General features: G+C 42.7%; 3 protein-coding genes across 4 annotated transcripts in view; 1 reads left to right on the forward strand and 2 right to left on the reverse strand.

The window, feature by feature from the left end:
• PVALB (parvalbumin) overlaps positions 1-22,409 on the forward strand; it is a 307,642-nt gene that overhangs the window by 207,594 nt on the left and 77,639 nt on the right. The gene's annotated exons all lie outside the window — the stretch shown is intronic.
• Positions 1-22,409, reverse strand: part of KCTD17 (potassium channel tetramerization domain containing 17) — a 357,579-nt gene that overhangs the window by 165,225 nt on the left and 169,945 nt on the right. The window lies entirely within an intron of this gene.
• MPST (mercaptopyruvate sulfurtransferase) overlaps positions 1-22,409 on the reverse strand; it is a 462,750-nt gene that overhangs the window by 131,453 nt on the left and 308,888 nt on the right. The gene's annotated exons all lie outside the window — the stretch shown is intronic.

The raw sequence follows: 22,409 nt of genomic DNA on the forward strand, positions 1-22,409 counted from the left end.
TTGTTTTCTTTCTTTCTTTTTCTTTTCTTTTCTTGGAGACGGAGTCTCACTCTATCGCCCAGGCTGGAGTGCAGTGGTGTGATCTCGGCTCACTGCAAGCTCCACCTCCGGGGTTCACGCCATTCTCCTGCCTCAGCCTCCCAAGTAGCTGGGACTACAGGCACCCACCACCACGCCCGGCTAATTTTTTGTATTTTTAGTAGAGATGGGGTTTCACTGTGTTAGCCAGGATGGTTTCGATCTCCTGACCTCGTGATCCATCCGCCTCGGCCTCCCAGAGTGCTGGGATTACAGGCGTGAGCCACCGTGCGCGACCTGTCCCGACTTTCAAACACATGTCCCCTGCGGTCTCCATGAGCCCCTGCTTCTCTCTAGACTGTGGTTTTATCCAGACTCTTTGTTGAATCATTTGATGCCTTCAAATTGATAGTTTCCTTAGTGATAGTTTGATAGTATGACAGAGGAAGTGGTAAGCATGTGTCCTGGGGTGACTGGCATGGGGGTGGAGAGCTAACTGGACACATAGGGCCACTCACACCAGATGGACTTATTTGGCAGGGCAGGGAGGAGTTGAGGTTTGGTGGGGAGGCAGATGAGGAGAGCTAACTGGATTCAGACGGTGTGGGATTGTCAAGCCTGGATTCAGGGCCATCAAGGCCCCTCTCATCTGGGAGCTGCCCCATGGGCTTGACCCTCAACAGCTCCTTCCATCCAGCCCAGCCCATGGGGTAGCCTACAGTGCAGCTGGCCCTCCTGTGGGTGCCCAGAATTCCCCACATTGCCTGCCTCTTCTCAAAGGCCCCAGCCCCTATAGCCTGAAGGGTTCCTGCTCCCCTGCAGCAGAGCTCCTCACACCAGCCAGGAGGGCCTTCCATATTCTTAGGATCTTTATGTTCTTACTGACTACAAGAGGAAACTTGACAGAGGTAGAAAATCTGATTGATTGATGGGAGGCAAAAAGGTTCCAGAACTGTATCCCCTGCCCTTACCGTGCACAGAGAGGTCAGTGACACTCAGTGATACCAACTCTGCTTTCATGGCCCTGGAGGAGACCTCCTGTCCTTTTATTTGAGAGTGGAGGATGAACCCCCACTCTCAATGCTGCCTAAGGGTGTGGGCCTCGAGGAGGCCTTTACTCCCCACTTGGCACCAAATTACCAAGAGTGGAAGAAAGGCCAGCAGTCCAGTGGCCCCAGGCCAGTTGGAACTGGTCACCACCTTCCCCAAAGTGACCATCATGGTCAGGTCCAGCACATCAACTCTCTGGCTCTCCCTAGTCACTGCCAGAAACCCAGGCTCCCAGGACATCCTTCAAGACCCAAGACTTCATCCCCAAGTCCTCCATACATAAGTCCTCCTAATAGCATCTCCTGTCTGACCACTCAGCCTTTCCAAGCCCTTCCCTGTACCTGTGGGAACTCATGGTCTAGCAACATCCCCTGCTCATTTTCTCTGACTGTTCTCTTTATCCCTGTTATGGGCTGGATTGTGTTACCCAAAAATCCATATGTTGAAGTCCTAACCCCAATACCTCAGAATATGAACTGATTTGAAGACAGGGTCTTTACAGAGATGATCAAACTGAAATGGGGTCATTAGAATGATCCCAGATCCAATATGGCTGGTGTCCTTGTAAAAAGAAATGTTGAGACAGGCACACATTCAGAGAGAGCACCATGTCAACATGAACATGCCATGTGCAAGCAAGAAGAGGGACCTGGCCGGGTGCGGTGGCTCAAGCCTGTAATCCCAGCACTTTGGGAGGCCGAGACGGGCGGATCACGAGGTCAGGAGATCGAGACCATCCTGGCTAACACGGTGAAACCCCGTCTCTACTAAAAAATACAAAAAACTAGCCGGGCGAGGTGGCGGGCGCCTGTAGTCCCAGCTACTCGGGAGGCTGAGGCAGGAGAATGGTCTAAACCCGGGAGGCGGAGCTTGCAGTGAGCTGAGATCCGGCCACTGCACCCCAGCCTGGGCGACAGAGCAAGACTCTGTCTCCAAAAAAAAAAAAAAAAAAAAGAAGAGGGACCTGGAACAGGTCCTTCCCTCACAGCCCTTGGAAAGAACCATTCTGGAGCCACCTTGATCTCAGACTTCCGGCCTCCAGGACGAAGACAACATATATCTGTTGTTGAAGCCACCCATATGGTACTTTGTTCTGGCAGCCCTAGGACACTCATGTAACCCTCTTGTGCCAACTCGAACCTGTCCTCCCTGAGCACACTGCTTCCTTGCAGCCCTCTCCATTGGAGGCTGATTTTCTCCCTCATTCCTGCCTTCTAGAAACCCCAGCTCATTTGCAGCTCATTCTGTGTTGCTGGCATCTACCAATGATCTGGTCAGCGCCCACCAATCCTGATGTCTTCAGCAACCAGCTCTTGGTCTCCTTCCCTCCACTTCCTCAGGTTGCCATCTCCCAAGAGCCATCCAGCCAATACCTTGACCTCTTGGTCATTCACCTCATTAGTGGCAGAACTGGAATTCAGAGCTAGTTTCTTTCCATACCAGCAGCAACCAATAGGTGACGAACACTAGCCCTGGGGTTAGCCTACTTGGGGTTGATTTCTGGCCCTGCCGGCTATGGCTGTGTGTTCCTGGGCAAGTCTTTTCATCTCTTTGGGTATTAATGTCTTTGTCCACGAAATAGGGATAATACTAACAATAGTATTTACTTCATGGTGTTGTTATGAGGACTAAATAAGAAAATCCAAATAAGGATCTATGTGGCACATAAACTCTGAAAATACTATTATAAATAGCATATATAAATAAAACATGCTGTTATTATTTCCTGGAAATAAGAGCATTCTAGCAGGTGAAACTTTGTAACCCAAGAGGATGGGAGTAGAGTTAGAGAGAGGGCAGTCCAGAGGACTGTTTCCTTGATTACTTTATATAATAGTGGTAAAATGAAGTCTGAAATGCAGACCTTCTAAGTCCCAGACAATGACATACAATAAATATGATTAATTTATATTTATTGCGTCAGTCAGGGTCCAGTCCATACACAGAAATCATACCAGTTATCTGATCAGAGAGAACTTAACATAAAGATTTGCTAATTAAGTATAGAGTTGTTAACTAGGTAACTAAAAGATTAAGAGAGCAAGCCAGAGAGAGAGAGAGACAGAAAAAGAGAGAGAGAACTGTAAAGTATCATGGTGGTAACAGCTGCAGGAAGCAGCTTTCACCCCTCACAAAAGGAAAGAGGTTAAAATTATAAAAACTGAGAAACAAAGAGGAAGAAGATGAACCTGAGCTCTCTGAGGAGGGGCCACTCTTCAGCTGGTGTGTCAGTGTGTTCTTGTGCTGCTATAAAGAAATACCTGAAGCTGGGCAATTTATAAAGAAAAGAGGTTTAATTTTCTCATGGTTCTGCAGGCTGCACAGGAAGGATGGTGCCATGTCCACTCAGTTTCTGGGCAGGCCTCAGGGAGCTTTTACTCATGGAGGAAGGTAAAGTGGGAGCAGGCATGTCACATGGCAAGAGAGAGAGCAAGAGAGAGAGAAGGAGGAGGTCCTAGACTCTTTTAAACAGTGAGATCTCATGTGGTTGTTGAACTAACTGAATGAGAACTCACTCATCACCACGGGGATGATACTAAACCATGAGCTTCCCCCACATCCCCATGATCCAATGCTTTCCATTAGGCCCCACCTTCAACACTGGGAATCACATTTCAATATGAGATTTGAAGGAGATAAACATTCAAATTCTATCACTCCTCTCCTGGCACTCCAAATCTCGTGTCTCTCTTGCATTTTAAAATACAATCATACCTTTGCAATAGTTCCCCGAAGTCTTAACTCATTCCATCTTTAATTCAGAAGTCCCAAGCTCCAAATCCCAAGTCCAAAGTCTCATCTGAAGATGAGGTCCTTCTGCCTATAAGCCTGTGAGATCAAAAACAAGTTATTTACTCCTAAGATACAATGGTGGTACAGCCATTGGGTAAATATTCCCATTCCAAAAAAGAGAAATCAGCCAAAAGAAAGGCGCAATCAGCCCCACACAAGTTTGAAACCTGGCAGGGAAGTCACTAAATCTTAAAGCTCCAAAACAATCTCTTTGACTCCATGCCCTGCATCCTGGTGTGAGGAGATGCATGCCCTGCATCCCAAGGCCTTGGGCAGTTCCACTCCTTTGGCTTTGAAGGGCGCAGCCCTGTGGCTGCTCTCATGGGTTGGAGTTGAGTGCCTGCAGCTTTTCTATATTGAGGTTGCAAGCTGCCAATGATTCTACCATTCTTTTTTTTTTTTTTTTTTTTTTTTTTTTTTGAGACGGAGTCTCACTCTGTTGCTAGGCTGGAGTGTAGTGGCACAATCTCGGCTCACTGCAACCTCTGCCTCCTGGGTTCAAGCGATTCTCATTCCTCAGCCTCCCAAGTAGCTGGGATTACAGGCACGTGCCACCACACCTAGTTAATTTTTGTATTTTTAGTAGAGATGGGGTTTCATCATGTTGGCTAGGATGGTCTCCATCTCCTGACCTCGTGATTTGTCCTCCTCAGCCTCTCAAAGCACTGGGATTACAGGTATGAGCCACCATACCTGGCCGATTCTACCATTCTTGATTCAGGAGGGCAGTGGCTCCCTTTCCACAGCCCCACTAGGCAGTGCCCTGGTGGGGACTCTGTGTGGGGGTTCCAACCCCACATTTCCCCTCATCACTGCCCTAGTAGAGTTTCTCTGTGGGGGCTCCACTCCTGCAGCAGGCTTCTGCCTGGACACTCAGGCTTTCCCATACGTCCTCTGGAATCTATGTGCGAGATGCCAAGCTTCTTTCATTCTTGCATTCTGTGCACCTGCAGGCTTAATACCACGTGAAAACTGCCAAGGCTCACTGCTTACACCCTCTGGAGTGGCAGCCTGACTGTATTAGGAGCTCTTTAACCTGGGACTGGAACCAGAGCAGCAGGGATGCAGGGAACAGCATCCTGAGACTACACAATGCAGTGGTACCCCAGCCTGGCCCCTGAAAGCATTGGTTCTTAGGCCTTTGGGTCTGTGATGGGAGCAGCTGTGAAGATTTGCATTCAAGGAAAATCTTGAAAATGACTTCAAGGTCTTCCGTGCCTTCCAGACATTTTTCCCATTGTCTTGGACAGTAGTACTCATTCCCTTTTAGTCATGCTAATCTCTTCAGCAAGTGGCTATCCACAAGACTCTTTTAAACATATTTCTCTCCTGAAAATGCTATTTCTTTCTCTGTCACATAGCTAGGTTACAAACTTTTCAAACTTTTACACTCTGCTTCCCTTTTAAATATAATTCCAACTTTAGGTCATTTCTTTGCTCCTGTATCTGAGCGTAGACTATTAGAAGCAGCCAGGTCATATCTTGAATGCTTTGCCACTTAGAAATGTCTTCTGCTAGGTACCCTGGGTCATCACTCTTAAATTCAAACTTCCACAGATCCCTAGGTCATGCACCAATGCAGCCAAGTTTTGTGCTAGGGAGAAACGGAGGTGAACCTTACTCCAGTTCTCAATAACTTCCTCATTTTTATCTGAAAATTCCATCAGCATGGACTTCACTATTCATAACTCTATCAGCATTTTGGTCACAAACATTTAACCAGTCTCCAAGAAATTCCAAACTTTCCCTCATATTCCTGTCTTCTTCTGAGCCCTCTAGATTATTTCACCCTCTGCCCATTACTCAGTTCTAAAACCACTTCCACATCTTCAGATATCTTTATAGCAATGTCCTACTCTTTGGTACCAATTTTTTTGTGTTAGTCCATTCTTGTGTTTCTATAAAGAAATACCTTAAACTGGGTAATTTGTGAAGAAAAGAGGTTTCATTGGCTCATGGTTCTGCAGGCTGAACAGGAAGTGCGGTGCCAGAATCTGCTCAGCTTCTGGTGAGGCCTCAGGGACCTTTTGCTCATGGCAGAAGGCAAAGGAGAAGCATTACATGGGGAGAGAAGGAGTGAGAGAGAGAGAAGGGGGAGGTCCCAGACTCTTAAACAACCTGCCCTTGTGTGAACTGAATGAGAACTCACTTATCACCAAGGAGATGGTGCTAGGCCACTCATGAGGGGTCTGGCCCCACGATCCACTCACTTCCCACCAGGCCCCTCCTCCAACACTGGGAATCACATTTCCACATGAGATTTGGAGGGGAGGAACACCCACACAATATCAGCTGATGCTGGTGTTTTGTGCGGGGACCAGGGGAAAAGGGGAGTTTCTCATCAAAACTGGTTCTGCCAGGGTTGGAGAAGCTGCAAAATGGATTCAGCTACTGCCACAGGAAATAATTGCTGCTGCTAGGGTGAAGGGTGAAGAAGTATTCCTGCAGTGAGGCTCACTGGAGCAGCAAGCAGGCAGGAAGGTGCAAGTCCTCTCTCCCTCCAACCTCACAGCTCACAGGTTCCGTCTAGCACCGAAGTTGACAGAGGGTACCAGGAACCAGTTGACATCACTGTGGCTGGGAAGTACCAATTCCAGCATCACAACAAAGCAAAGTACAGAGGAATGAGTTTGGAGCTGGGAGACAATAACTTAAAAACTGGCATAGGCAGGTTTTTTTATATGGGCATAAAATAAGGAAATTGGCTGAGAGTGGGTTGGGAAGGGTTTGGGTTATCTAACAAAAAGATGAATTCTTGTGGCCACATTTATCAGGAAATTCCCTAGTTTTCTCTGTTTATGAGCACTTTGACAGCCACTGAGTGACATCCTCCCAGAATTTAGAAGACAGGCCCTCACTCCAAGAGCTAAACTGTATAGTCATACGATGCAAAGACAGGCCAACCACCTCATGAAACAGACATAAAATGACAACCTGAGAGCAAAAGTTTGCAAAAACATATGCAAAATACAGAGTTGATATCCTGAATAGCAACAGAGATATTATAACTAAATAAGAAAAATATGAACATACTAATTAACAATAATTCACAAAGAAAGAAATGCAAAGGGCCAATACATGTAAAAAAAAAAGTTTAATCAAACAGGCGTATAGCATCACTGATGAGCCATCTCTGCGTCTCTGTGCTTGAGGCTTCAGAAACATCTTGTCCCTTTTGCAAGACTTTGAACTCATTCATCCCGTATTACTTTTGTTGCTTTGGTATTCTTTGCCCCAACCCCTTCTTCCAGCACACATACACACACACACACACACACACACACACACACACACAGATCTTTAGAGGTTCTGTGATTCAGTCACGGGCACTCTAAGATTCTAATTACCCCATTTTGAAAGTTGTAAAATGTTAGAATCAGCAAGAGTTAATGTTGCTGCTCAAGGGTTCTGCTTTTCAAGCAGGAAGTGCACAAGCCCTAGGCCCAAATCGCCAACCATCCCAACTTGAGTTATTTGGGCCCAAGTGTACATTATTGAAATATCAAATGTGTGAACAAGTCCATTGTACTCTACAGGAAACCTGTTGATGAATTTTCATAGCGCTACAGGAAGAGAATACAACTTGTAAAAGTCTACTTAACAGCCATAAGCATGTCTCATACACAGTTGCTGGATGGTTTACTGTTTCTAGGGGCAGTTTTATTCCTTGAAGAAGTTGTTATAGTGGCACAGCAGAAACAAGAGAGTATGCTGGAGGTTTCCATGTTTCCTCCAGATTCCAGCTGGCCTTTACTATGCCATGGCTGCCACTTCAAATTGCTTAGTTTCTTGTTAAAGCATCTTTTTAGGCGGTCTTATTTTTATTTTAGTCTGTATTATCGATGGGTGCTGTGTGGCAGACAATATACAAAATATATTTCCTATTGTCACAAAAAGGGTGCAACAAAGGGAGGTATGAAGATAAGGAATTTATCTCCTGATACTTGACTTTTTCATCCAATTATGTTTCTAAGAATCATCTATGTCATCATTGTGCTATAATCACTGTATAAACCTACTGTTCTCTGGACAAGTGTTTGGGTTGTTTACATTTGTTGAGATCTATTACTAGGAGTGCTGCCATTATTATTAGACCATTTTACAGATGGGAAGACAGTCTCTTACCCAAGTTATCCAGCTAGGAAGTAGTGGAGCCAGAACCCATGTTTTTACCTCTAGGGCCTCATGGTCTCCCCTGCTTTCTTTCAGCATCTTCCTAGCAGCCTCTAAGTGGGTGGTTGTCTGCCTTTCTTTTTTAGCATGAACTGCCCCTTCTCCACCCCCACTCCCATGCTCGACTGAACCTGTCCTTCCTCTCTTTTGTTGCATTCCTCATTCCCCTAAGGACAAACCTCCAGCCCTATGGTTATTGTAAGGTTATTCCCTGCACTTGTTTGCAGGGAAACAGAATATTAACCAGAACTTCAAAGGTGGAAAGTCCCAAAGTTTTCAGCCCGGGAAGAGAGCTCCAGGTCCCTCCAGCCAGCAATGCTAGGCTTGGACTCCTGCCTCACCCTTTCCTCTCCAAGGGGAGGCTCACCACAGCCTCATCCCACCCTGTCTTTCAGGAAAACCCCACTCCTACCACGTGACCAGCAGCACTCTCCTGGCATAACAGATCAAAATAATTTATACAAAATGAAGTCAAAGCTCTGAAAACTGGAGAATAAGAATCTTTTATGGAAACCGTTTTTTAAACTTGTAAACTGTATGTTACTTTAATGTCATATTTGATACATACAAAAGATTATGTGTAACATATATGTAAGCCATAAATATAAAAAACAGCTGTGAACCCACTCCCCCACCCACTCAACCCCAAGTATTTCAACAAATTTCAGTACCTGTTACGGATACCTACCTATATCTTCCTCTCCTATGCCTTTGCTACCTCCCTCCCAGAAATAACCACTATCTTGAGTTTTGTGTCTGCTATTTGTGTTTATAGTTCTTGAGCTTTAAAAAATAGAATCCTGCCTTCTGATAGTTGATTTTTCGTTCAATTACATTTCTAAGAATCATTCATGTTGTCATTGTGCTATAGTCACTGTCGGAACCTACTCTTCTCTGGACAGACGTTTGGGTTGCTTACATTTGTCAGGAGCTATTAGGAAGAGAGCTGTCGTGAATGTTCTTGCTTATGTCCCAGGGTCCCGTGCGAGGTTCATTGCTGAGTCATAAGATATGGGAATGTTCAACTTTACAAAATAATTGCAAACTGTCTTCCAGAGATTGAACCAATTTGCACTCCCCTTATGACTACTGAGTATCTTTTTATATAGTTATTGACCATTTGTTTTTTTTTTTCCTCTTTAGTGGAATATCTAATCATGGCTTTGCCCATTTTTTATATCATTGTCTGTATTTTTCTTATTAATATGTGGGAATTCTTGATATATTCTAGATACTAATCTTTTGTCAGTTACACATCTTGCAAATATCTTCTAGTTTTTGGCTTATCTTTTCTCTTCCTTGTGTTTTCTTTTGTTTTTGTTTGTTTTCTTTGTTTTTTTTTTTTTTTTTTAACAGGGTCGCTGTTGCCCAGGTTAGAAAGCCATGGTGCAGTCGTAGCTCACTGCCACCTCGAGCTCCTGGGCTCGTGATTCCTCTGCCCAGCTTCCTGAGTAGCTGGGACTACAGGCACATCAGCTAATTTTAAAATTTCTTTTATAGAGACAAGGTCTAGCTTTGTTCCCCAGGTTGGTTGCAAACTGGTGGCTTTAAGCAATCCTCCTACCTGGGCCTTCTCAAGTGCTGGGATTACAGGCTGAGCCACTGTGCCTCTTTTCTTGTGTCTTTTGATGAGAACATCTTAATGTAGTCAAATTTATTAATATTTATTTATTTTTGTTTTATTTATGAAGTTCTTCTCTACCCCAAGATTTGGTAGATAGCATCCTATATATCTTTTCAAAATATTACTTTTCCCTCTTACAGTTTAATGCATAACATTGCCTTTTGGAATGGTTTAAGTTAGGGATCCAATCTCATTTGTTTTGTGTTCCATATGGTCTAGCAATTGCCCAAGCACCATTATTTGATTTTACTTCTCTTCTCCCAACTAATCTGCAAATCTATCTTTTTTTTTTTTTTTTTTTTTTTTTGAGACAGAGTCTCACTCTGTCACCCAGGTTTGAGTGCAGTGGTGTGATTTGGGTTCACTGCAACCTCTACCTCCTGGATTCAAGCGATTCTCCTGCCTCAGCCTCTTGAGTAGCTGGGATTACAGGTGCATGCCCCCACACCTGACTAATTTTTATATTTTTAATAGACACTGGGTTTCACCATGTTGGTCAGGCTGGTCTCAAACTCTTGACCTTATGATCTGCCCGCCTCGGCCTGCCAAAGTTCTGGGTTTACAGGGGTGAACCACTGTGCCCAGCCAAATCTACTTCTATTACATATCAAGTATTTCTGGGCTCTCTATTCTGTTCCATTGTTGAATTATCAGTCCCTGGGACAACATTACATTGTTTTCATTTCTGTTGCTTTAGAATAATTCTTACTATTCTAGAGGTCATCTCCCATCACTTTATACATCTCCAGGAGTAACTTGGCTATTTCAAGTCCTTTGCTCTTCTATATAAAGGTTAGAATAAGTTTATGAAATTATATACAAAACAATAAAACAAAAAGAAGAAATAAATCGTTGGGATGTTTTTCTGTTTGCATCAAACCTACGGATAGCTATAGATCAGTTGGGAGAACTGGTAGCTGTACAGTATTAGCCTCCTATTCATGAACATGGGTAGTCTCTCCATTTATTTCAGTTTTCTTGAATATTTCAGTTACGTTTTAACATTTTATACATACAGGTGTTGCATACCTTTAGTTAGATTTATTTCCAAGTACCTTAAGTTTGTATTAATGTCGTAAATGGCATCTCTTTCAAGAATTCTTTTCAAATTATTTATTGTTGTTGTATAGAAAGACAATCAATCTTCAGTATTAGCATAATCAGCCACATAGTGAAGCTCTATTATCACAGTGAATGATTTGCCTATCCTTTCTATTGGGTTTTCAATGTAGACAATTATAGCAAATGTGAATAATGACAGATATGCTTTTGCCTTCCAATTCTTATGCTTTTATTTCTTCTTAATGCCATGCTGGGTGGCTGGGGCCTCCAGTGTCCGTAGATGAGTGATGGTGGACATTCTTGCCTTTCTACCATGTAAAGGAACTACTGCTGTATTGAATGTGCTCCTACTAAATGTTAGAATGATGTTTGCTGCAGGTTTTCTTGAAGACAGCCTTTATTAAATGAAAGACATTACTTTTATTCCCAGTATACTAAGAGGTGTGTGAGTATGTGCACATGTGCTTAATTTAAATTCATGAGTAGGTCTTGAATTGTATCAAATTATTTTTCCCACATCTGTTGAGATGATCATATAGTTTTTCTCCTTTATTCTCTTATGTGGTGGGTGAATATATATATATATATATATATATATATTTTTTTTTTTTTTTTTTTGAAACAGAGTTTTGCTCTGTTGACCAGGCTGGAGTGCAGTGCTGCGATCTCGGCTCACTGCAAGCTCCGCCTCCTGGGTTCACACCATTCTCCTGCCTCAGCCTCCTAAGTAGCTGGGACTACAGGCACCCGCCACCACACTTGGCAAGTTTTTTGTATTTTTAGTAGAGACGGGGTTTCACTGTGTTAGCCAGGATGGTCTCCATCTCCTGACCTTGTGATTTACCCACCTCGGCCTCCCAAAGTGCTGGGATTACAGGCATGAGCCACCACACCCAGTGTGAATAATATTTATACACGTTTAGATGCAAAGCTTTCCTTGTATATCTGGGTTAAACCTAATGTAGGCATTTATATTATCTTTGTATGTATGTCTGTTTCCTGCCAGATTTAGTTTGCTGAAGTTTCTGTCTATTTTCACATGTGTGATTGGTTTATAATTTTTACTACTTGTACTGCTTTTGTCTATTTGGGAATTGCTGTGGTCTGAATGTGTCCCCTAAAATCCATGTGTTGCAAACTTAATTTCCAGTGTCACAGTGTTGGAATGTGGAAGCTTTTGGGAAGTGTTTGATGGATTAATGCTGTTATAAAAAGACTTTGCAGGAATGGATTTACTCTTTTCCCTTTCTGCTCTTCTGCCATGTGAAGACATAGTGCTCCTCCCCTCTGGAGGATGCAGCACTCAAGATGCCATGTTGGAAGCAGGGAAACTGGACCCTGACCTACCGGTGCCTTGACCTTGGACTTCCCAGCCTCCAGAACTGTGAGAAATACCTTTCTGTTCTTTATAAATTATCTGATCAGTGTTATTCTGCTATAGAAGCACAAAACAGACTAAGACAGGCATCAAGATTATTCTGGCTGCGTAGATGAGTTGGGAAATATTCTATCTTCTATTTTCTGGAATTTTTTTGTAATATTAGCATAATCTGCTATTTTAATGTTTGGCAGAACTTGCCCATAAAACCATATGTGCCTGGGGAGGCAACATTTCAGCTTCAATTTATTTAATAGTTAAAGGAAAATTCAGTCTATCGGTTCTCTTGATTTTTTAAACCAAATTATACTATTCTAAGTATTTGTTCAATCTAAATTTTAAAATCTAGAATATTAAACTTTTGATGAAATTCTCAGTGTCTTTTAAGCCTCTGTTTCATCTATGATTATGGTTCATTTACATTTCTAATACTATTTTTTCTTCTTTCTTTTTATCTTCATCAGTTTTACCATAGTCTTTCCTAAGAACCCAATATTGGCTTTGTTGACCTTTTCTATTGTATTTGTTGTTGTTGGTGGTGGTGGTGGTGATGTTGAGTTCTGGCCTTATCTTTATAAGTCTTTACTTCCCTCCTTGAGCTAATTCTATTGTTTTCTTGTTTGTCTGTTTTTGTTTATTTACTTCTGATTTTGGACGTTTAGCTTGTTATTTTTCAGCCATTCTTTTATGTACTTTCTGTGTTGTTATATTTGACCATTAAAAGTGTTTTTTTAAGCCTGTATATGCAAAGTGACCCGCAAACATAGGAGCCAGGACACAGAAGAAGGAAGCAGACAAATCCAGCTTGTGATAGGGTGGTTTTATTTGGGAACTTAGGGACTGAAGCATGGTCTTGGGCAGCTGTATGACAGGTACATCTCTACACTATTATCCCCCAGACCCAGGGATTGTACACCCTAAAAAGAAAGGGTATGCATGCTTAATTTGATCAAAAGGCAGGATTTATGGCAGGCATATGTGCTTACACAGAGAACAACAGATGAAATGGAAATCTTAGGGGCATTTCAGGAACCGGCGTTCATCAGAAGTCAACATGGTGGCTTAGCTTCCTAGATGGAGTCACTTTAGCTTCCACACTGGGACTCCTACATCTCTATTTCCCTCGCTGTTTATTTTGGGAAATGTCTATCTGCTACCCTAATGTGTCCCCTCAGGAGAATGCTGCAGATGCTGGAGCAGCGAGCAGCAGCCTCCTTTTCCTGGGGTTATTGTTCTCATTTACTTTCTTTTAACCTTCTAGTGCAGTGAAAACTACCATCATCTCTTGAACAAACTTTCTCTTTATTTCATGGGGCTATAAGGAAGAAATAAAATGCTGGATCACTACACGCCACAGGTGTTTGGCCTTATACCTGATGACTCATGATGTTCTGTGGAGGTGGTTTTACCCGACATAAACAGGATGTTTCACTTTGAGAAGCCTCACCTTTGGTATCTGTTGATTTTGATTCATTCCCTTAGCTTGTCTAGTCTCTACAACGGAAGGACATGAAAGACAAATGAATCTGCATGAAATGTGCAAGGATACTTTAAAGGAAAAAGAAAAAAGAAAAACAGTGTTTTTTTTAAAGTCCTCACATGGCCAAGCATAGTGGTTCACGCCTGTAATCCCAGCACGTTGGGAGGCCGAGGCGGGCAGATCACTTGAGGTCAGGAGTTGAAGACAACCCTGATCAACATGGTGAAACCCCATCTCCACTAAAAATACAAAAATTAGCTGGGCACGATGGTGCATGCCTATAATCCCAGCTACTCGGGAGGCTGAGGCAGGAGAATCGCTTGAACCCGGGAGGCAGAGGTTGCAGTGAGCCAAGATTGTGCCACTGCACTCCAGCCTGGGCAACAGAGCAAGACTCCATCTCAAAAAAAAAACCCAAAAAACAAACAAACAAAAACATAAAATTCTCACATGTTTAGAAATTTTAAAACGCACTTCTAAGTAACTGATAGCTCAAATCAAATCCTAATTGAATTTAAAGGATAGTTACAGTCAAATGACAATGGGGCATATGAAAACTTGTGGCATATACAAAGTGACATTTTTTAGAAATTTGAACCATTTGACCCTCCTTGTGCCATTGAGCCAATAGGTGGAGAAAGAGGTCACTGTATTGGCTAGAGTAATTGATCCGTTACCAAGAGGGAAACTAGGTTGCTGCTACAGAAAGGAGGTAGAGAGGCTGGTACGGTGGCTCATGCCTGTAGTCCCAACACTTTGGGAGGCCAAGGCGAGTGGATCACCTGAGGTCAGGAGTTCAAGACCAGCCTGGCTAACATGGTGAAACCCCATCTCCACTAAAAATACAAAAAAAAAAAAAAAAAAAAAAATTAGCTGGGTGTGATGGTGAGTGCCTGTAATCCCAGCTACTTGGGAGACTGAGGCAGGAGAATCACTTGAACCCGGGAGGCAGAGATTGCAGTGAGCTGAAATTGCGCCACTGCATTCAAGCCTGGGCAATAAGAGCAAAACTCCATCTCAAAAAAGAAAAAAGAAAGGAGATAGAGAGGACTATGTGTGGTCCCACTGTGATTCACATAGGTGCCTCTTAGTATTTTCTTACCCAATAGTCCTGGTCAATGGAATACTGAGGCAATCTGATAAAGACAAGACTAACGAGAACTCAGATCCCATAGGAATGAAGTCTTCAGTCACTTCACCACATAAAGACCCTTATTTAACCCATGTACTGGCAGAGGAAAGAGGAACATGAAATGAACACTGGGAACAGGTAGCTCAAAATATCAACTTTGGATATATAAAGAATACCCGTAGCAGCTAACACTGTAGGTTTCAGGTGGGAGTATGTCTGTATGGACAGGACCCTAAAATGCCAAAATAGCTGATGGGAATTCCTGTGTCCCCTGTTTTGGGAACATGGAGTTTTCACTTGGCTGAAGAATAAGCATATATAATGAGGGGAAAAACGGGTGAAGGGTGCCAGAGATCTTCATTTTTCCCCACTCACATTTACACTGTGCTCTCTTCTGCCCTGCTCTCTACCTTGGGAAGCTAACCTGTGTGGATTATAACAGCCTGGCCCTAGGGCTTCCAGTTATGTTTGGCAGTAGGGAACCCCTCCTCTGAGATCAGGATGGGGAAGGAAGGTGGGGTATTTCGTCCTCTGATCCCCTCCCAGCAGGGTTACTTTGGGTCAAACTCGCCCACCAGCCAAAGATCACCAGTCCTTCTAAGGAGGCCATGTCTACACAATCCCCTCCTTCCAGGTTTTGTAGACACTCCTTCCCTTTATTCCTTTGGGCCCAGGAGTGTAACACGTCTGAGGTCCTATCCGTGGGATATTGAACTATTCCTTGAGGTTTTCCCGTGTGCTGCCTACGTCTTTGTAAATAGTCCCTTTATTAAACGCACCTTGAATTACCTTAACTTGAGAATGCCAGATTTTTCTTCCTGGATATCTCATGATGTACCAGGAACAGGGTCCTCAAACCAAGAAGCACACTGCAATCAATTGCCTTTTTAATGACTTCTTCCAGTGTCCTATTGCATTAGATGCCTACTTGAGAAGTCTGTTTCTAATTGGGTAATTTTCTATTATCTCCTGCTCACCATTAATGGCGAATTGTTCAAGGTCCGTAATTAACTAATTAAATATTCACCATATTTTTAATGGGAATGTTTTACTCTGTGTTAATTGTGTCGTCATTATCATCACAGTTACCCTCAACCCTCATCCGTATTTGTCAGCAACTTCTCCACTATGCAAAGAATGAACAATAGCTGAATCACGGTGTTCAACATTTCTTTGGTATCGGTTTTTCTTAGTTATTTCCACTTTTAGCTGATAAACATTTTGTGCAAGAATGAAGTCTTACGTCATCATTTTCTCGTAAGTCACAAAAAATTCTCCAAAGCCTTTTTGTACAGACTTGTTTGCAAGCATCGGTATAGTCAGAATCTGTGTCGAACGTGCTAATGTCTAATCAACATTATTCCAAACACTGTCAATTGTGTAGACATTCTAACACTGGACTCTTTCGGGAGTCATGGAATCTGTGACTGTAGCAAGAACACAGCCTGAAAAAAAAAAGTGTTTACCCTTCCTCTAAACTTCTTTGCACTCAGGCTAAAATGCACGTATCCCCCTAGGGGAAATAAAAGCCGAAACTGCTTTTCACAAGATGTTTAGGAAGGAGGTATGCATAGTAGTTTCCCAGGAATGGTAACATCTAACAGTTGTTTCTTCCAAGCCAGAATCCTTGCAATGAGTCTGTACCACTGGTAGAAAAAGTTTGTTAATCAGTCAGAAAATATTTCTGTGGTTACTCATGGTGTCTAATATGTGTAACGACAGACAGTAAATTGGATACATCCTACAAAGATGATGGATGTTGGCTTTTTCCAGTTACTTGCAAATGTATCCAGTGTGTTCCTGTAGCACGTGGTGTACCAAGAACAGTCAACAGGGTGTAAGTAATTGGTGGGTCCTCATCAGTCATTCTGCAGAGCAGACTGATGCCCACAGCCAAGGTTTTCATCAGATAGCATTACTTAACAAACCCACCCATGCAATTTTCATCAGCTTCATCATCAGCAAAAGCTTTTCACTTCTGATTTTGACACGTTCTTACTTCAGTTATACATAAAATCGAAAGTCATCCCCCCCAAAGCGTCAAAAAATAAGGGAATAGCAGAGACATATGGCTGGTAAGCGTAACTATTCCATTCAGGGGCAAGGAGTGCTACCAAGTGAGTTTGAGTGCCAAGTTTACACAAAAGTACATTGTGAATCTGTATAGACGTCCCAGCTGCCTTCCGGTTAGTGGTTTCCAGGAATATCTTTTTTCATACTTTTTTTTACTTTCAATGTTTCCATAACCTTTTATTGTATGTGTGTCTCTTGTATATATGACACTTACATAGATTTAGATTTTTAAAAATTCAATCTAACGGTCTTTTTTTCTTTTCTTTTCTTTTTTTTTTTTTCTGACAGAGTCTTGCTCTATCGCTTAGGTTGGAGTGCAGTGGTGCGATCTTGACTCACTGCAACCTACGGTTCAAGTGATTCTCCTGCCTCAGCCTCCAGAGTAGCTGGGATTACAGGCGTGCACCACCTCGCCCAGCTAATTTTTTGTATTTTTAGTGGAGATGAGATTTCTCCATATTGGCCAGGCTGGTTTCGAACTCCTGACCTAGTGATCTGCCAGCCTCGGCCTCCCAAAGTACTGGGATTACAGGCGTGAGCCACTGTGCACGGCCCTGACAGTCTTTTAACTCATGCATGGAATCCATCTATGTTTATGGTATCAGAATTATTGATAAATTTGGACTGTTCACCAACTCACCTTTTGAATTATGTACATGTGTGTATACACACACACACACACACACACATAGATGCATTCATACCTTCTTTCTTTTACAAATCTGAAAATTTGCCTGCTCATTCTTTTTTACTTATTTATCTTTATGATTACATTCTTGATTTCTTTAAATATTTCAGTCACATAATTGAATAATCTATAGTCCCTGGGGCTGTAAAGCTATTGTTTATTGCCTCTGCCTGTTCTCACTCACAGAGATTTGGTGATCTTTGACTATGAGCCTTTTGCTTGATATTAATCAGGGTAACTCCTGTCAGCCTAAACTGGAAATACGTTACTCCAGAAGAGACTCTCTTCTTCTTCTGCTTGAAGCCAGGAATGCCACTCTCTCGGGATTGCCTCAGCTCTCACATCTAGGACCTTGGCCTGGCACAGAAGCCCCGGCTCAGCCTCCCTACCTCATGGCCTCCCCATGGCTCTGCGTTCTGAACTGCCTCTGCTCTCCAGAAAACAGCACCCCAACTGCTCTGTATTCTGGTTTCAACTCCTATCATAGTTTTTTTGGTGGAGAGTGGAAGAATCATTGGAGAACTCCTTTACTTCTTGTAAGGCTCATAATTCCTCAAAGACTGTATCTTAGCCGAGGTCTGGTTGTTTTGAGGCAGAACATTTTCTTGGTGAGTGTGGTCAGGCAACAAACTAGAAGCCAAATAACTGGGTTTGGGAGATCACACCTTGCAAGGTCTTTTAAAATTTTTCTTGAATGGATGTTTTCTAGTGCACCGTTATGGTTCGAACTGTATTCTCCCCCAAAAGATATGTTGAATTTCTAGCCCCAGTATCTCAGAATGTGATCTTACATGAGATAGAGTCTTAGCTGGGTGCAGTGACTCACACCTATAATCCCAGCACTTTGGGAGGCTGGGGCATGCGGATCACCTGAGGTTGGGAGTTCAAGACCAGCCTGACCATCATGGAGAAACCCCGTCTCTACTAAAAATACAAAATTAACTGGGCATTGTGGTTCACGCCTGTAATCCCAGCTATTCAGGAGGCTGAGGCAGGGGAATCACTGGAACCAGGGAGGTGGAGGTTGCGGTGAACCGAGATCACACCATTGCACTCCAGCCTGGGCAACAAGAGTGAAACTCCATCTCAAAAAAAAAAAAAAAAAAAAAAAAAAAAAAAAAAGAGTCTTTACAGAGCTAATCAAGTTAAAATAAAGCCATTATTAAAGGAAGTGAACTTCCTTTAATATTTTTTTGTAAGGCAAGTCTGCTTAACAATGAATTTTCTTAGTTTTTGCTTATTTTGGAATGTTTTAATTTCACTTTCATTTTCGAATGATAGATTTGTTTTATGTAAGATTCTTGGTTGACAGGAAATCAGCTGTTAGTCTTAATGTAGTTCCCTTTTATGTGGTGAGTCATTTTTCTCTTTCTGCCTTCAAGATTTTCTCTTTATGTTTGGCTTTCAATATTTTGACTATGATATGTTTAAGTGTGGCTTTCTTTGTATTTTACTACTTGGAGTTTGTTGAGCTTTTTTGGATATGTAGATTGGTGGTTTTTTAAAAAATAAAATTTGGAAAGTTTCCAATCATTATTTCTTTTCATCCTTTTTCTGTCTCTTTCTCTCCTCTCTTTCTGGTAATCTCATTATGCATATGTTGGTGCACTTAATGGTTTCCACATTTCTCTGATGCTCTGCTCATTTTTCTTCTCTCTCTCTCTTTCTTTCTTTCTTTCTTTCTTTCTTTCCTTCCTTCCTTTCTTCCTTCCTTTCTTTCTTAGATTGCATCATCCCTATTGATCTATCTCTCAGTTTGCTTATATTTTCTCTGCTAACATTCCTTTGTCAACTTGAATCTAATGCTGAGCCTTTCTAGTGGACTTTTCATTTCAGTTATTGTTCTTTTCAACTCTAGAATTTCAATTAGGTTCTCTTTTTAAAAATCATTTATGTCTTTGTATTGATATTCTCTGTTTGAAAAGTCATTGTTACAATACTTTCTTTTAATTCTTTAAACCTGGTTTCCTTTAGTTCTTTAAACATATTCCTAATATAAAGTTATTGTTTGCTACATCCAGGATCTGAATCTTCCCCTCAAAGGCAATTTCTTTAGCTTCCATTGTCTGCTTTTATTTGCCTCCTGTGTATGGATTACACTTTGCTATTTCTTTGCAATTCTCTTAATTTTTTGTTAGGAACCATATTTGTCTGTTCTTGCACTGCTATAAAGAAATACTGGCTGGGTGCAGTGGTTCATGGCTGTAATCCCAGCACTTTGGGAAGCCGAGGCAGGTGGATCACCTGAGGTCAGGAGTTTGAGACTAGCCTGGGCAACATGGCAAAACCCCATCTCTACTAAAAGTACAAAACTTAGCTGCGTGAAATGGGGGGTGCCTGTAATCCTAGCTACTCAGGAGGCTGAGGCAGGAGAATCGCTTGAACCTGGGAGGCAGAGGTTGCAGTGAGCTGAGATCGTGCCAGTGCACTCCAGCCTGGATGACAAGAGCAAGACTCAGTCTCAAACAAAAAAAAAAAAAAAAGAAAAGAAACAAACATACAAACAAAAACCTGAGACTGCATAATTTATAAGGAAAACAGGTTTAGTTAGCTCTTGTTTCTACAGGCTATACAAGAAGCCTAGTGGCTTCTGCTTCTGAGAAGGCCTCAGGAAACCTTACAATCATGGTGGAAGATGAAGGGGAAGCAGGCAAGTTTTATATGGCAAGAGCAGGGGGAAGAGAGAGAAAGAGGAGGTGCCACATACTTTTAAATGGCCAGATCTCACTCACTCTTACAAGAAAAGCACGGAGGGAGTTGTGCTAAACTATTTATGAGAATCCACCCCCATGATCCAAACACCTCCCATAAGGGTCCACTTTCAACCTGGGGATTATAATTCGACTTTAGATTTGGGCAGGGACACAGATCCAAACCATATCAGGAACTGAACATTTTAGGTAATATTTTGTAGCAACTCTAGATGCTGCTCTCTTATTCCTTACAGGGCTTAATGTTGTTGTTATTTGGTTTGTCATCTATTTACTTGTTTAGTGACTTCACAGAACTAATTTTGTGAGGTCTGTTTCCCCTACAATGTGCAGCTTATGATTCCTCTGCTCATATTTTTTTCCTCTCATTTTTTTGTTTTTGTTTTTCTCTCTTATCCTAGCTTCCTAGAGGTTGCACTTGGGTCTGCATAAATCACCCGTTGATGAAAAGTTGTGCTTAAGCCCCTTCAATTAGATTGGTTTCACCGTTTACTTTCGGCTGTGAATGTGGTTTGGAGACATCTTTCACAGCTCAGGGTTCAAGCTTGCCCCATGTTCAGTCAGGAACTGATAGCCCAGCGTTTCTTTCTCCAGTCACTCCTAAGAGTGATCAGCCTGGGCATGCGTGCGGTCTTCCAGACCACCAGGAAATGAGTGCAATTTTATTTTTAACCCTGGCTTCCTAAGAATCCCCTCTGAGTCAGATTAGCTTATTGTTCAGCCATTGCTTGGTCAGAGGTTAGGCTTCAGCCTCTTGAGCTAGTGTGTTTTACTGATGGATCTGTATGTGGTTTAGGGAATGATTTCAAGTCTGCCACACTTTTCACTCTGATGTCTGCTGTGTGGGTGCAGCCTGGCACGGGAGCACAATATTCTGTCCTCAGGGATGACTATAGTCCTAGAACCACTATTCTTGGTTATTTCTTTACCTGGATCTCTGTTAAATTTCTGGCCATACATTTCACTTGATGGCATTAGTATCTAGTCCCTCCTTAATTGCTGGCCACCAAGTTTTACATTATTTTTGCCAACTTCTTCACCATGCTTTCCAAATAAAGTTAGTTCCCTCAGGAAAAGCTGTGGAATTATCCATCCCTAAGGTCTGACTCTCTCCCTGGGCAGAACCTCTGCACCACTGCACCAGATCTGGGGATAGGGAAATCAGCCTGCTTCTCCAGGAGTGACATCCTGCTCTGTGAGTGGGCATTGGAGTGGAGTACGGTATCCCTTGATCTCAGGTTGCCCCTCTTAGCATGGAACCCCTGCCCTACCAGGGGGTTAAGGTCCAGCATTCCTAGCCTGCTACACCTATTCCAGAGCCCTTGCCCTAGAAGGGGGAGCTGAGTGGGTAAAGGGAGTGTCATGGGTTGAAGTGTTATATTGGAATTAAAAATGACATGTTGAAGTCCTAACCCCTAGTACTCCAGAATGTGACCTTATTTGGAAAGAGGAGGTTTGTAGAGGTAATCAAGGTAAAACGAGATCACTAGGATGGGCCCTAGTCCAATATGACTTGTGTCCTTATACAAGGGGGAACTTGGATGCAGAGACAGACATGCACAGAGGGAAGACAGTGTAAATACACACAGGGAGAATGCCATGTGAAGACAGAGCAATCCACCAATGAGCTAAGGAGCACCAAACATTGCTGGTAAACCATCAGAAGCTAAGAAAAGGCAAGGAAGGATTTCCCTTCATATTTCATAGGGAGCATGTCCTCCTGTGGAGGACACTTAGCATTCAGAACTGTGAGACGATCGATTTCTGTTGCTTAAGCTCAATTTCCTGGTACTTTTTTTTTTTTTTTTTTTTTTTTTTTTTTTTTTTTTTGAGATGGAGTCTTGCTCTGTCACCCAGGCTGGAGTGCAGTGGCGCGATCTTCACTCACTGCAAGCTCCGCCTCCCGGGTTCACACCATTCTCCTGCCTCAGCCTCCCAGGTAGCTGGGACTACAGGCACCCGCCACCGCACCTGGCTAATTTTTGTATTTTTAGTAGAAATGGGGTTTCACTGTGTTAGCCAGGATGGTCTCGATCTCCTGACCTCCTGATCCACCCGTCTCGGTCTCCCAAATTTCCTGGTGCTTTCTATGGGAACTGTAGGAAACTCAGTCCTGTCTGCTGTAATGGCCTGGAATAGTGATTCTACAACACAGGGCTACAGAGAGAAGAGATCCTGGTAGCCTATTCCTCCTGTGGTGAAATTGTGGAAGGTTAGGCGCTGAGGG

Source organism: Macaca thibetana, chromosome 10 (genome assembly GCF_024542745.1).
Source record: "Macaca thibetana thibetana isolate TM-01 chromosome 10, ASM2454274v1, whole genome shotgun sequence".
Classification (NCBI taxonomy): Eukaryota; Metazoa; Chordata; class Mammalia; order Primates; family Cercopithecidae; genus Macaca; species Macaca thibetana.